This window comes from Acyrthosiphon pisum, chromosome A1 (genome assembly GCF_005508785.2).
Source record: "Acyrthosiphon pisum isolate AL4f chromosome A1, pea_aphid_22Mar2018_4r6ur, whole genome shotgun sequence".
Classification (NCBI taxonomy): domain Eukaryota; kingdom Metazoa; phylum Arthropoda; class Insecta; order Hemiptera; family Aphididae; genus Acyrthosiphon; species Acyrthosiphon pisum.
The window spans coordinates 101,991,733-102,005,530 of NC_042494.1; positions in this window are offsets into that span (position 1 = coordinate 101,991,733).

Here is a 13,798-nt window from a genome sequence, read left to right on the forward strand (position 1 = left end):
AAATATCCCAGACTGACAAACCCGTCTCCGCTCAGAATCGATTTTTTCTTAAACAATGATATTTTATCATTGAATTCAAGTCTAATACAACTCATTATACAATGACCCACTTGTAACCTACTGTACAGCAGAGTGACATCCACTTACCTGCTTTTTTTTAAATTATAATTTATAGGTACATACTTTTAAGAATGGTATATTATTATTTTTTGAGGAGTTTTGAGTGATTTGGGGGGGGGGGGGGCTAAGACCTATTTGCGCCACTGGCGTATACCTACCCTATAAAAAAACCGAGAAAACATCACGATGGTTTACAACGTAATGTGATATTACTAATCAAACATGTCAATTTATGAAAATATAATATATGGGAATTTGTGCACATTACTCATAGGCCAAGAGTTTAGGATAATAGGATACGTAAAACAATTGTGCCCAATTCAAATAAAACGCGCTAAAGATTAAAATTTATACATATTATTAAAATGTCAAATATGTTAATTCTTCATTTAAGAAAAACATTGCGTGTGTAATGAAATTTGGTACAATATTATACTTTATTGTCATTTTCTGAAAAAAGCATAGAATACGAGTTAAAATTGATTGTAAGTTTAAAATACTCGAACACATATTGTATCAAGTTATACCATTATTAAGAGATGTGCAGTAAGTTTTAATATTGTATTTTTGTAAATTTATAATATTATGTTTTTCTTAAATATAATGACATGTATAACTCAATCTAGGAAATTCAGTGCACTTGATATTTAGCTTATATTATTGTTGTTGTAAGCGAAATACCTTAGTTGTAGATGCTGCAGTACCAATAGAAAAAAATATATATAGGTATTATGTTAATAATATTTTAGAAAATTAGTATTGCTACTTTCGCACAAATTAATATTTTGGTTCGATGTCTGATACTCTGATTAATAGAAGCTATAAGAATTTGTGATAATATCAGATATTTTAAAAAAAAAAACAATTATTATTTATTACAAAACAGATTTCGAAATGCTCACAAGTTTAGTTTAGATCAATTAATTTAAACTTTAAATTGAGATATTATGAATGCAGTTTAACCTTAAATCTTAATCATGAATTTTATATAATAAATTATTGAAACTAAATTACAACATTCCAGAACATTATATTATGAAGCATTAAACTTAAGAATGTTAATGTTTCTGTTCATTATTATAAAAATAAAATGTTAATAAATATTCCAAAGTAATTTTAATTTAAAATATTTCATTATTTACTAAAGAATATTTATTTTATTTTATAATATTAAAGTAAATAATAAATTATGAAATCCATACATATTATATCTAATAAAATATTTGCAATTAAAAGATTACTCAAGCATACATTTCCCACATATTATAATGTTCTTTCGTATTTTAAATTTTAAATTTAGAATTAGAAACTATTTTACACAAAGCACTACATATAAAAATGTTTTAACTTTTTAAGACTTCAGACATTTAAATTTCAATTAATTTATTAAAATTATAATTCTTGAAGGTTGTGTGTACCTTTAGTTGCATTCACAGAACACTTCACCATAACAATTTTAACGTCGCACATTTAAATTTTATTATTTTTTGAAGTGAAACAAAATAGTAACGTTACCTATATTGTATTTTAATATTCAATTAATTCTTAATGCAGTTACCTAGTACTTAATAGTTTACAATATACTCATTAATAAATAAACTTATGCAACAGAAATCCCTATTTCATGCTTTGCAATTTTAGGTCTTCTCAATCTTGACCTAAACAACGGGTTTTATTTGTTATTCCTTACCCATTGTGTTTGATAAACTTTACGATACTCTGGACTCGTAATAGGTATAGGGTGTATGCCGTACTAGTAGTGTTGTTTTTATATATGTCTGAAATGCTGTAATATAATTGTAGGTATGAGTAAGTACGAAAGAATGAAACGGAGAGAGAGAGAGAGAGAAAGAGATAGCGCGCGCGATAATGAGGTGAGAGATGACTTTACTTCAGTACCTGCCCACTTAAAGTTTGAAAATCCAAATAATAAACGTACCTGTACAATTAATATCGTGTATTTCGTCATGTGTGCTTGGTGGAAAAAAAGTATTTCAGACCTTGCACACGACTTTTTATTGATCCATTTCAGGTGTGACGTAATATACATCTTTCAATACACGCACAATAATGATGTGAACCTTTTTTTTCCGTGTTTCGTCCTTGAGATTCATGGAACTCTATGATTAAATTCCGTGAGACGAATTAGCCATACACAGCCGGCGATCGAGTGCACCGCCTGGACCGGCTCCACCCGCCTCTCGAGTTTAATATTGAAATGTCAAATTGACGGGCATGAGAACAAACCTCGATTAGTTTTCATGTATTGCTCGGAAATCTAGTGTACATACTTTTCCATGGACCCCGGAAGAATCGTCCGCGGGTATAATATTGTAAATTGTAATGCAATATGATAGAAATACATAATATTATACCAAGGTATATTAAAGTTATCATCTCGTTGATAATATTGTGTTTAAGTTTTAATGCTGACAAATTTACCGGCACCGCGTCATGTTTGATATCTTTCCATATACCAAGTCCAAAATCGATAGATATAATGAGGTACCCTATAATAATGTAATAATTATTATATTATTTTGGCCCGTAATCATCAGTCGAGTTTTCGAACACTGCTGCTGGGAGTGAATAATGACCTATATTTAGATTAATAGCAGTGCAGTTCAATAAAACCATGCTAGAGAGTTATTATTAATTACAAACACTGGTGAAACACGATATTATTATATTTTTATGCGGACGTAATGTTTCAGTAAAAATTATTAATTATTTTTTATTTTACATACAACGAATAATAATTGAAATCCATAAAAATGTTTGGGTTATTTTAAATTTTTTATATTCAATACCATAGAAATATTGGTATTGTTTAATAGCTGGTAAATAATAATAATAATTATGGTTATAAAAAAAAATCTATTGCTTTTATTTCATTAATTAATGCTTACTTGATTAGAAAAATACAGCGAAATTGTAAGGTGCATCATAATATATATTTTAATTTTAATTAACTACGATAAAGTTTTATTGTTTGACGATATTGTCGTTAGTGATTTACTAAGAGAAATTTGGAGCCCACTATTTATTTTTAATATTCCTATTTAAAATTACCAACACATTACATTTATTGAATATAATAATAATACATATTTTGTGTTAGTACTTATTATTATAATCGGATAGTGATCGAACAGTTTTCCCTCGCTATTCGAAACGTAATATTGATTTAACATACCAAGTACCAACACACAGTTTGTATAATTTATGAGGTAAGTTAATTTGTTTTTTAATTTTCTATCATGATTTCATTAGTCACTAATTACATACTTGATGTGATTTCTATACATATTTATAACTATACAACATCAAACATTTATTTTTATTTTTGTTTTAATTTGTGTCCACGGAGTTATTATTATTATTATTTTTTTTAAACGTCTTAAATCGATTTTATTGTTAAATCTATCCACTAAAAAAATCTACATTTGTCGACACGGAAACTTACATCGAACAACAGGTGAAGAAACACAAGATAATTGAATACAATCACATTAAAAACGTTTCGTTAACTTTAGAGAAGGTAAAAAAAAATAATGATATGTACCTGTATATACTGGGCATAATATTATATAAACGTACCTTTAAAGTATACGGGACCACGGATAATAATATTATCGTTAGGCGTGATACGCCGCCGCCGCGGCTGTAATGGGCCGAGAGAATTGAACGAGATAATTATAATGCCTTCGCTGTTGTAGTTTACGGTATTATTACGTATTTTTCGAAAATCTTTTCCGGTGGTGATATTCCAAAGCGGTATGCCAAGGTCGGTGCTTACACGGCTGAGGGAATGAGAGACGGCCAGTGCCGACCGTCTGTGTATAATAGTAATTGACGGGCGTGTGTGTGTGTGTGTGTGTGTGTGTGTGTTTCTTATGTTGGAACTATATAAGCGGCACGCAGTCCACAACGAAAATCTTCTTCTGGGCGGACATGGTTCGGTGTCCGTCGTACGGTGTTCCGCGCGTGTGTTTTGCCGATAAATTAAACGCAGTTGACATAACACGGCAAGCGTAACCCAGCAGCAGTGTCGACGTTGTTGCAGACAGATTTATTGAGTTGGAATAGATGGAGATGAAATAATAAAAATAATAAAAAAAAAAACAAAAACGTGAGGCCAAGCGAAGTATAGAAAAGTAAAACTCGAGTGGATATCTCGAGGACTCGTTTCCGGCGCACGTGCGATACCCGGGCGATAGCTACGGTTCCGATAAAATAGTTTTTATTTACTATTATATTTTATTATATACTGCAGTTAACTTCCCGTCACGAAATTTCCAAAAACTAAATAAACTCCACCGTTTACCGTTTTCGCACCCGTCGACGGGGGTGTGTTCATCGGCAGATCGAAGTGACAATCCCCGCTGACTCAGACAAAATTCTTCCCGAAAGCGGCTCCTAAACATTTTGTTTTTAAGCTGTAACTTTCTATTATATACGTAGGTATAATATGTATAGTTCAGCTACATCAATAGCCAATAGCCATCGATATTCATATTTTGTACGAATTACGTAAACTTAGTCGTAAACCAAAATTAAAATTTCTTTGGTCCAAACCATATTATTTTGACTATAGCTAGTGACTATTCGTCCAAACTACGCTAACATATATTATATCGAACAAAGTAATCTAGGTCAATCCACCCGTCGGTTTTTAGGAATAGTCAACACTTACCACTCTTAACATGTGGCTATTTACATATACTTTTTTTTTCATTCCAGTAATATTAACTTTTAAGGAGGTATAATGTATTACATTTTAAGACTTAGTACCTATAAAAGTTATATATTTTATGAATTCTGATATTGAAAACGAATTTTAACGTCATGATATATTTAATTCAACAAACATTTTTTTCCATTTATTTATCTTAAAAAGCATAAGTAGTTGTTAAATAATATACAAAAATTAAAGTCAAAATTTGATAAGCAAATTTCGAAATTTGTTTATAATTTGTTATCATTACCTAAACAACACAATATGAGAAATTAAAACTTGTTTTAAAAAGCTTAATAATTGCCTAATTTGATTGATTAGTTTTTAGTACATAGGTAGACGTAGGTATGGAAATAGACCTTTTTAGTATGAAGAACGTGCCCTATTCTTTGGAAGGGAACTGACCGAATACCCCAACAAATTAATAATCACTCAAATATCCTTCATTTCGACTTTGTTATAATGTCATCATTGTACAGGGGCTGTGAAATATATCACTAACGTCTTAAAATGTTATAAGTTATAACCATTATTAAATAATTCGAAAATACAAACAGTGGATCCTTGAGCACTATAATATAATAATGTATTGTACCTATCAGTATTATTGTAATTCGAGGACCTTAACCTAAATATTCGAGTCCACTTACACAATTTCATTGAAATGTATACGTACATTAATTAATATATCTGGCTTTATCATTTTTTATTACCCCATCCACTCCCCTAAACCAGACAAAAATACGGAATTGAAATGAATACGCTGTAACACGCGTGTAATACTTAACTGACTATATCGAAACTAACAATTGTATTTGATATACACGGTTTAAAATGATTACAGCTGTTGTTACATATTAAAACTATTTGATTCATTTAACAACATATTATGCTATATATGGGTTACAAAATTTGTATTGTTTTCTATTATATTTACTTCAACGGCAACTCTATAATATAGAGTGATTACAAATAAGAATTAATAATTTTGTTTTCGATCAATTTCGGCCGAGTATTATACGGAGTCACAAAGCGAAATTCCGGTCATGCCCGTTCGTAATTAAGAGCATTCATTCGGGTCCTTCGGGTTGATGGTTTTATAATAATATCCGAAATCCCTTTTGATTCTTGACATTATTCTACGAAATATACATTCTAGATATATATACGTAGTTGTGTTCTGTGCAATCTATCTAAAGCGGATCGATAGCATAATATTCATTATACATCATTGTCAGCACGGTTTACCAAGTATTGTTGTAGTGCCATGTGGCGAAGTATTAATTAAATGTGCTTTATATTATAATATGTAAGAACGTTGTCGCTTTTTATTTATTTTTCTATTATTTTACTATAACGGTCGTAGTTATTATTACGTTCAACACACTCAGTGCTGTGTAACATATTATCATAATGATTATTCACTAGATACTAGATATTACTGAATTAATTACCTGCAGCGTGCATATATATGAATACAATATGTCGATGATTAAACAATCGAATGCGATTAAATTCAACGGTAACGCCGCATACATAAACATATTTGTGAAGAAAAAAAAGTGAAAATGATGTAATCTGAGTTGCTGACAATGGCCGATTTTGATGTACCGCAGGCGGGCGTAATAATATTATATATTATTATATTGATACCATGGAAAACGTATACACTAGGTATAATTATTTTACGCATACATTTATGTTATTTTTCCGAAATTCTTAGAACACATTTTAAACCTTGAGAAATGTTAATGACGTGCGTTTGTCCATGTTTAATATGCAGCTGGATCCATCAGACAATATAATTAATTAGATACTCGCTAGAAAACATATCAGTATATTATTTTGTTTGAAATATTTTGAAATAACAGAGTTTATCATATTAATTTATCTGCCGGCATAAGTATGTAAAAAATATGTAAATAGAATATCGCCTTCAACACAGACCTCCTATATAGAAACAATAATATTTCACTCCAAAACCACCAACTGTTCCATGCACAAAATCTGAAGTAGGTACGCGCTGTACCAAAACAATTCTAGGTGATACTATTAATAATATCGAAATCGAATTCGTAATAGAATATTATAATAATAATATATACCGCGAGGTCGTGCAGAAGACGTCAGTGACGGACGAACACATATTTTGTCTAAACAGTATAATGCGACAATAAACCTCATACCGTGCGCTATTATCATTACACACATATGGTTATTATACAACGCAATTTTTGCGATATTCTCAAGTCTACAGGATCCGGTGGTACGCGATTATACCGATTTTGACATAATAATATTATTATTATACACTCGTGTCCGAAATCATAATGACAATGTCGATCTCTATGGCGCAATAACATTATTATTTGGATATATGGCGTGAACGACGGCTGTGTGCAGGTGTCTTCCGATCGAAAACATCTGTGTATATGGGTTTATTATGCCATAGTTATATAATAATGCATCGTAAACTGGCTGCAGTTGCGATAGATGCGAACGTCGTCCTTGCACAGCTGCAGCAGCGGCATCGAGCAGTAGCGCTCGGGTCGTAGGCAGTGGTCTCTCCGGCGAGAGTCCGGAGGCGGACACTTTTATGGAGATTGTTCCCTCCGCCGTGTAATATAATTCGGTTGATTTATAAGTAGGTACTTAATTGTCCCCTCGACCGCAACTATAGACATTATATTATTTCTACACATTGTGATATTGTATAGGTCCGTCGGAACGTCCAGCCCATAGTCGTCATAATAATTATTTACCTCGTTCAACGTTTGATAATATTATATACAATAGTAACGTATAATACTATAATATTATAATAATAAATTGAAAACGATTTCGACACTCGTACACCGAGCTATCCTACCCGGCAGCAGTAAGAGTTGTACGCACATGACGCACTTGCATCGTATATTATACCCATTTACAACTGTGCAAGCGGCTGATGCAAATAGTTCAATGTTGGAGAATCTCAAATTCTGATATTATACCTATGGTGTATTATAGCCTCCAATTAAAACTATAATTAACCATGTGCATATCCTGTATATCAGTGCAGAGTGCTATACAACAACAATGTGTCAAGGAACTCGAGTAAGTTGAATCGACACTATACATGATACACATGCGTATTATCTTTATTTGTGTAGAAAATTAATAACAACAAAACCAATTTAATTCACTTTTTCTAATATTCAATTGCAGTCAAATATTTTATATTTGACAAGAATTACAGCTATTATAGTGATTAATGATGAACACCATTCAAATTCAAAGTTTAAACCTATGCAAATACTGACGTTTTATGAAGTTTTACACTTTTAAAATTCAAAACTATCAAATGGTATACCTACGCGATACACATAGTATATGCTCAAATTTATAATTTACAATTTATAATACGATATGACGTACATTTTCTAGACATAATATATAGATACTGAACGAACTATTTAAATCTACAATCATTCGAGTTAAACACTGCATTTTAATTGCATTCATAATAGTACCTAGGTATAGTTTTAAATCATGGTATTTAAATATTTAAAATATAAAAAAGTAGGTAACTGCTCTGATGTACAGTAGGTGTCAAATTTCCCAATTAAGTAGGTCAATGTAATATATGTGTTAAATTTGAGTTCAATGATCAATATCGCATATGAAAAAGATTCTAAACAGAGATATTATGTTAGCCTAATAGTTACGAAGTATACTTGATGGTATATTAATATTTCTTCTACCTATGTGTTTATATTATACTTAGTAATATGGCAAGTTAAATAAGTTTTTGCCGAAAACATTACATTTAAAAAAGTAATTATGTGTATAAAATATAATAATATATGCTAAAATGAAATAGTACCCACAAATAATATTTTTAAATTACAGGAAAATGACTAAAATCGTTATTCTTCATTTAAATATCTAATTTCGTCCATATTTATATTTAGTTAATCAAACTTTAAAGTTTAAATGTCTATAAATAGCTCCAAAATAGTCAAAATATTAACAAAATTATACCATATATTAATAAAAAATTAAAATATAACCATTTTGTGAATATTTCAAGTATTTATTGTTATTATTTTTTGAATTGAAACAAAATAAGAAAATCATTTGTTGATAGATCGTCATTTAACGCGTGGATATCCAATATTTATGAACATTTGAACTTAAGACATTCATAAAAAATATTAGAAAACTACGTTCAACTTTTTTTTTAAATTTCTTGCAATATCAATTTATGAGGATCCTAATATTAATTTTACAAATCTAAGGTATACCTATATGAAAATGTTTATGAAATTATCCTTAAATTATCTATAGGAATTAAATATTCTAACTTTAGACTTAAGTAAAACGAATCAACGTTTTATCAAAATTATCTTGTCCGTTTAACAAAAACTATAATATGATTTAAATATTTATCACTATAAATTAAAGTTTTGAACGAAAATATAAATATTGATCCAAATATAATATAAATTCTAATAAAATTTTTAATTATCTGGAGTTGATTAAAAGTTACACACTCATTAATGAAATATCCGGTAAGGTTTTAGTTATACAATTAAAACAATAATTACCTATGGATTTAGCTTAATTATTGTAAATATATTAATTTTGTAATTTTCCATTTTTAGATACAACGTTTATAATATAAATAGTAAACATATTAATGAATCCAAGTGTGATGTCAAATTACTAATGCATATTATATAATATGATTAATAAGTACCTATTCTATAAAGGCTATTGATATAAAAACAAATAATAATAATAATAATAATAATTTCTTTAAACCATATGTTTTATAAAATATTGGTATAACCATTCATTGAATTTATCCTTCAAACATATTATTAATAATATAATGATGGTCATTTTATGTAATCAGCGGAATTCTGCAATTTTTTTTTAAAAATAATTCTGTTTTATACATTTTCTACGCTTGTTATTGTAATATAATAATGATTCATTTTTTCCCGAACTTACTTCATTTTTTTTATGACTCTTTGATTTTATTTTTTATTTTCTATTAATATTGAGTACTTGTATAATAATATAAAGTACAATTATATAAATTGTAAGGCTCGTCTCAATTAATTATTATCGGCGGTTAAAAATGTACTTCGTTTTCGATTAAAAATCACACGTTACAACTATCGTGTTATTTTTACCATCGTTCTGTTTGTGTATCTCAGTCTTATAAATCCATATTTACCATCCTTCTACAACACTCAAACCACATATGAAAAAATTGGGTAGACGTCAACTAGACTGCATGTCGTCTCTAAAGAGAGATGACGTAATAGTCCTGAACTGTCTTATTTGAGCACATCCAAAGCCGTTGCTGTTATTGACGTACGAAATAATTTACATTCAGAATGTGATGGACGTTAAAAAATCTTCAAAAAGAATAACTCAGAAGTCAAAATTATTGATGTATTTGAAGTGCTTATAAGTTGTATCGAACAATTTGTAGTCGTTGGTGACTTTATAGCCTCCATACAAGGCGTGTAACAAAATTACCTGACAAATGAAAGAATTTTTGTTTTAAACAATATTTGAATATTTTTTTTTTGTTTGTTTTTGTTTTTATTGTATTTATAGACACTTGTGCTTCACGTACAGTATACATTTTTATTTTTTAATAGGTACTGAAAATAAAATAAAATAAAATAACTTTGTTATTGGAAATTAAATATTCTTTTTAGGAATTTCCAAACATGAATATATGTTAAATTATTTATAATCCATATACCAACGTCACATTGTTTTTTCATACGTTAAACTGTTATTAATTTTCATTTTTCATTTGACAGGTCTTTCCGTTACACTTTGTATTATGAAATAGGTCGGTATTATTGATGATATCATTACTGCAGTAAACACACGTGAATTCGTTCCAAATGGTGTAACTCAATAACCTGTATACTTACATATTATATTTTTACGAGTGGCTAATAACGACTTCTATACATATAACTGTGGAAATTCGGTTCGAATTCCGAAGGAATATGGTCGGCAGGTGGGTTGCATCGTTAGAGGGCAATGTTAACCCGGGTGAGGTGCAGCTCGTTTGAAATAATATATTATATCGTATATGCAATATGCATTGCTCAAACGGAAATACGTACGATACAGTGCATAGTGTCTCAGACGATTTAGAAATTTCGTGCGAAGGTTATTGTGTGCGTGTTTTTGGTGTGAAAACTATATCGGTGTATAATTATTACTACAGCAGTCTCGATGGACACGAAAATTACCGTCTGGTGAGCCTGTCATACGACACCAATCCATGGAAAACATGAAGAGGGGTTTCGTGGCTTGGTCGCCTCAAAATCGGCTCCAATAATTTCTAAGCTTCCAAAAATATTTCATACATTACGAGTTTCATTATTTAATACTTATATAGGACGTCGTCATTTCGGAACATCTTGTAATTTGTCAATTATTCATTATTTATTCACTTTATTTAGTTTATTTATTAGTTGGTATATTTTTTAAGTCAACAGTTTTTATCTTATATAAGCGCACCAGGAGTTCCAAGAATATACTCTTGTATAAGCTATGAAAATATTAACTATCATTTATATGTTTATTATTTGTTTATTAAATAAATTACAATATTTATGATTTATAATAAAGAGGATAAAAAAAATTAAAATATTTATAGTGGAATGTGAAATATGTGAATTTGTTTGTCTATTTGTAGCTAATATTTATTTGAAAAAATGTAAGCTCTCTTAAAATAAAATTAGACTAAACTTTTGTTTATTGACCAGGTCAGAATATTGTAATATATTATCATTATAGGTAGGTTGTACCTATTAGGAAGGTAGTACAATAGTGGTGCGTACTCGGATCTTTTTTTTTTTTCCAATTACATTTTCGTCATTTCCACGGCCGACCACGGCTATTATCCACGGTGTGTGAACGATCCTGGTCTCGTCTCGTCGTTTGGTCGGTCTGTCAGTCGGTCGGCGCTGCAACCCTGACCGTAAAATACCCGTCATGAATGGGGAACGACGACCGCGACGACCGCGACGACTATCACAATAATATACCAGCTACACCTATACATTGTACTGTATTATTATTATATATTATACACATTAACGTACCATACACGACGATGAGGGGGTGACGGGGAAGACTACGTTTCCAAGGATGACGGGGAGAAGAAGAAAAAAAGGTTCGCCCCTATACGACGACGAGATGGACGTCTTCCAGAACACCGGCGATTAATTACACGGTTCGTGTACGTGTATGCGTGTAGTACACCGAGCAGCGAGACTAGACTAATCAATCATTCGTCTCCGGGACGAACGGCGGCGATGGTTCTCCATGGCTGCGTTCACACACACACACACACAAGTAATCCTCAGCGGGATTAGTGGTTCCCCGTGATACATATAATATACATATAATGTGTGATATCAAATTTCAAAAATTTAATTTTTTACAAATTTTTGAACGACATACTATTTCCTAAATTATTTAGGTATTTATTTTAAGATAGTAATATTTAGAAAACGAAACCTAAACATGTAAATTTCAGATAGAGATCGGAGAACTTGTACCTATGACTTCCTACATTTGACAATATGTTATATTATATTCAATAAAACGGTATGCGTATTGTATTCTGGTTTCTACTTGGGACAAAACAGATATAACTATTTATAAATTGGTTCTCATAGGTTTATTTAATTATGTTAGTTTATACTACACCTTGTTTAAATGTATATAAAATGTCAATCCCTTACAAAATGTTATATAATATGTATTCAAATTTCAAGCACACAAATCAGTTAAATTTTAAACACAACAATAGCATGAGTTGTCAGTCAAAAGCTGATAGCAAAGAAAATAAATTTACCTAATTGTATTGTTAACGATTAAAATGATTATGTTAATTACATAATGTCTTATTTTAACTCGAATATACTGTATTATAGGAACTTACGCATCAATGCATGTGTATGGTTTACCTGTTATGCCCCACACGATTCGGGAAGATGACAATAATTATATTTCTTCTCTATGAATCACATGAGGAATAATAATTAGTTAACAGTTGTCACGTGTCAAACGGTCGATCAAAATATGACTAAACCGTACTCTTAACTGCAGTCTACTACTTTATAGTCAGGTATATGTTTTCAAGAAACCGACATTTTGTATTTTTATATTATACAAAAATACGAGTTTTTATTATCCAGTGGTAAAAAGTTATCTACATAGTGCGCGAGTGTTATATGTAAACACGTATGTGTTACATACGCATACAGAAATATCTCTTTCGTCCGTTACGACGAGCGACCAACACACACACAAACAAAACACTCACCCATATAGTAGCAGCTATATAGTATTTTACGATCGAGTTAAAGGTGAAATTAACGGCCGAACACGATGACGGAATTATCGGTACATAAAAACTAATGTTACTACCTGCGTTTGTAGATCTCGTGCTTTTATGTAAATCTAAAGAAATATATTATGTAAGTCAATAAGTGGTGGATAGGATTTATGTCCGGTAAGGAGAAAGAAAAAAAGAAGCCATAAAATCGTTCCGGAACGCCGTTTCAAATTATGTCCAAATAGATGTTCTGCGCCTAATTCATCGGCGGTGGTGAGTATCAGGTGGTGAATAATTCATAATATTTTATAGGTAACAATATTATATCATTGTGTACTCTGTTTCTTGATTTTGTTATTAAAGTCTTTACCTGATCTGCACGCCGGGCGAGTTGATGTGCCGTCCTTATATTATTGTACTGCCTACTAACACTTCTATCTTAACTGATTTGTCACATTTTCCATCATTTTAAATTTTCACCGTCGACGACCGATTCAGTTCAGTTCTGTTCCAGTGGACGCGCGCTCGTGATATAAAAATGGTATCAGCGGTCGTATGAAAAAGAAAAA